A 3658-nucleotide genomic window follows, 5' to 3' on the forward strand; every position below is an offset into this window, starting at 1 on the left:
GAGAACAGGGGACACTGATTTAAGAATATTTTGGTTTTAAATTATAAGCAATATAATAAACAATGCCTACTCTGGACTTTTTGGGAAATGTTTTAGACTGAACACAGGACAAGTGTATACTCATTTTAAAACAAACAGAAAAACCCCAACTACCCAACCAAACAACAAAAAGCCCACCAAACCCCCCACTTTTTCTTAATTCACCAGCTTAATTGAAAAATAACTCCTGCAAATATCCATCTCTGCTTTGTATTTTACCAGTCATATTATTCATCTTCATAGGTCCGGAGCTTACATATAAATCCTCTAATCAAACATAAATTATGCATCTGTCATGGGCATCTTCAGAGAAGACTTGCAGTGTCCCACAAAATTAACTAGAAAAAAAAAAAAAAAACAACCCACTAAACACTCTCTGAACTTTTCACTCCCCCTTCTATGAAAACAACCATCCCAACTACCTGATCCTACACACACAGATGTGTCCAGCAACTCTAAGCCTCACACAAAGTCCCGTAAGGCTTCTCCTAGATGGAGGAATGACAACTGCAACCTCCCTGATATTCGTAAGTTAAAGGCAAAACCAGAAAAGCTCTGCTAGGAGAACATGCAATACCAACTATTCCTCCTAAAAGATTTGATCCATCACAATTTCTTACACAGTACCCACCATCACCTGTCTTACCACTTTACTGACGGTGTACAGGCTCTACACAGTTCTATGCCTTTCATGTGGTGTTAGCTCACATGCTGTGAAAGAATTATACCCAAAATTAAGGCAAAAAAAGGGAAGCGTTACACACTGCTCCAACATACCAGTTCCTTATTGCATTGTATTTCTTTGTAAGTGGGAAAACAGTGTTCCTTTTAAGTTACTTTTTTCTTGTGTGCACCCTTGTGTGCCCAAGGAAAATGCTAATACTTGACAGAAGATGTAGTTCCAGAATTACCATCCTAGCAGAAAAAGCATTAATTGCATTATTTACGGAAGTTTCCAATACTCTTTCAAACACAAACTCTAAAGTATAATGCAAAAAAGCATCTCTGCTGGGGCATATAGACAAAAATATACATAACTAGGCTCCTCCAAACAGGTTATAGATTATGTGGCTGAAAAAGGAGCTATATCCACAATATTTTTGCAAATAAATACAACTGTGGTTGTTTTAACCCAAAAGATTTCCTCTTTGAAAGGATACCACATAGTTCCAGGTTTGCACACTTTATTTCAAGAATGCAACAAACACTAAGCTTTATTTTTCAGTGAAAAAATATCCCTATATTCAAGGCATATTTATAGGAATACTTAGCAGAGGTGATATTCAGTGTAGCATCGTAAGCTCATCGTACACATAGCCCTTATGTCGTGAAGGCGATGAAAGGGTTTACGATTGACATCTCTTGTCAGCAAAACAAAGGAAAAAAAAAAACCAGGTGAGAAAACTGTAGTCTAAATCATTAATTCTTCTGCAAGACCAAGTGGGTTCAGGACCAAGAATAGAGTTATTCTGTATTTTTCAGAACAGAGCAAACAATACGAAAAAGGATAATGAATAAAATCCTTGTAAGAAAAGGATGCTGAAGAACACAGTGGTATGCCACTCACAAAAGAAACTGTAATTGATAAAAACCTCTGAGAAGGAACACTGTTCCCCATGTGAGGGGAGGAAAAAAAAAACCACAACACACAAAAGGAGAAAAACAGGGACTTCAGATACTACTTCACTTAAAAATGGTTGTACAAAATGCCAAAAAAATTACCAATCTAAAAATGGCCCAGATCAATTACTTCAAGTCTAATAAATGTCAATTTTAAAAAACTACAAAAGTTTGTTGACATTTAGTTTTGATTTGTTGACACAAAACTATGGTGATGAACTGTTTAACAAGTAGGTAAGTCTAGCAGTATTAAAATCTCTCCTCTTGCTATTTTATGCTTTTGCTGATTATATTAAAAAACTCAAAGCCTAAAATACCCACAAACAAAAGCCCAACACGTTTAGGGGAAAAAAAGGCTTCCATGAATAGGAAGTCAAGGAATTCTCTACAGTAAAATGTTAGATCACTAACTTTTCCCTTCTCAGAATACAAAATATTGAGTAAAAAACCTAAAACACTTCGTCCAGTTCTACAGCTGTATGTTCACATTATTTTGATATTACACATTGATGAGTCCAGGAAATGGCGTTGGGTATTTTCATCCTTGTAGTCCAGCTGGGGTGAAAAACTAGAAGACTAAAGGCCCTGTCATGAGTCCATTTAAATATACATATTTATTTAAATATACATATTCTTGACTGACATAATGTCCATAACAGCATCTAAAATGTCCTTAGAAAAATAAAATATTTATTATTTCAGGACTTGGACTCAGTAAGCTCTAATCTGCAACATTACTACCCCTGTAGCAAGGTAATTTGTTTTTATTAAAATGCATCTGTCATTTAAAAATGCTTTGAAGTGTGTTTCAAAAACATAGAAAAACGTCTGAATCTTCAACCACCTGCCAATAAATACAAACAACTACCACATTTGAACAAGAAGGTAACACAAGACACTGCAGAAACACTCAAGTAGGTAAAAAGAAACTTTTTAAGAAGTCAATCACTGCACTACCCAAGTTATGACATTAACCTGAAATCCACACATCGCAAGCAAATACATTTGTTGTGACTTAGCATGTCATTGGCATGCTGGGTTTTCAACAGGAATTTTATGAATGTAAAGCATAACCCAGGTTGAGATGGAAGATGAAGCTGTCACCTTGTTTCTGTTTCTACAAGGTAACATTCATATGTTCATGGCATAAGTCGGTAACTCCATGAACTTTGTTGCTGGTTTCTAATGTACCCAGTGCACTGCAATTCTCATCAGTATCAATAAGAATATTTTAGCACCCAGCAGCTGGAAGTTAAAGCACACATGATGTTAAAAAGCTTGTCATAATACCTGGCTTTAAAACATTACCTGTACTCTTCAATCTGAAATTTTACACACAGTTTAAGCTATTTATATTCTCCTCTCAGTCATTAAACAAATTTGGAGCAATAAAATTTTGTAAAAGATGTCTTTAATGTTCTCACAGAGAAACATTCTGCTGCAGTGCTTTGGCTGCAAACACTGCAGAGGAACTGGGAATAAAAAGCTAATTTCTACTGGAATTAGAGAAAACATGGGAGATACTCCATATAAGGGACTATCTCATAAAGCCACATTTGAGATCAAACAGAGTTTGAAAGAAATCAACAAAAGGAATGTGATTGTTTATTACTCCGTCCCAAAGGATCTTGTCATAAAACGAACAGTCATCAGGAACAACTCTCTTCTGACCACTGCATCAGCTCACAGCGACAGGGGAGGGAAGCGGGGGGCAGGAAACGGACAAGGATTCTGTCACAGAAGACAATCAAGGTTGTTTGAGGGAAAATGAAAGGGTTTGTCTTTGATAAATAAGCGACGGCTTCACAAAAGCGGTGACAGGAACCGAGGAGGGAGCCAGGCTGACACGGAGCTGCCGCCTGCGCTCGTTTGACCCCGGCAGGAGGGCCAGAGCCGCCTGCCCCGGGACGGTTCAGCCCTTCCCCGCACCCGGGCGGCAAGCGATCGGGGTTTGGGTGGAAAACCCCCAAACAAACAGACACATCCCCAGCACACCCAC

This window comes from Corvus brachyrhynchos, unplaced genomic scaffold, assembly GCF_000691975.1.
Source record: "Corvus brachyrhynchos isolate BGI_N302 unplaced genomic scaffold, ASM69197v1 scaffold1, whole genome shotgun sequence".
Taxonomy (NCBI): Eukaryota; Metazoa; Chordata; class Aves; order Passeriformes; family Corvidae; genus Corvus; species Corvus brachyrhynchos.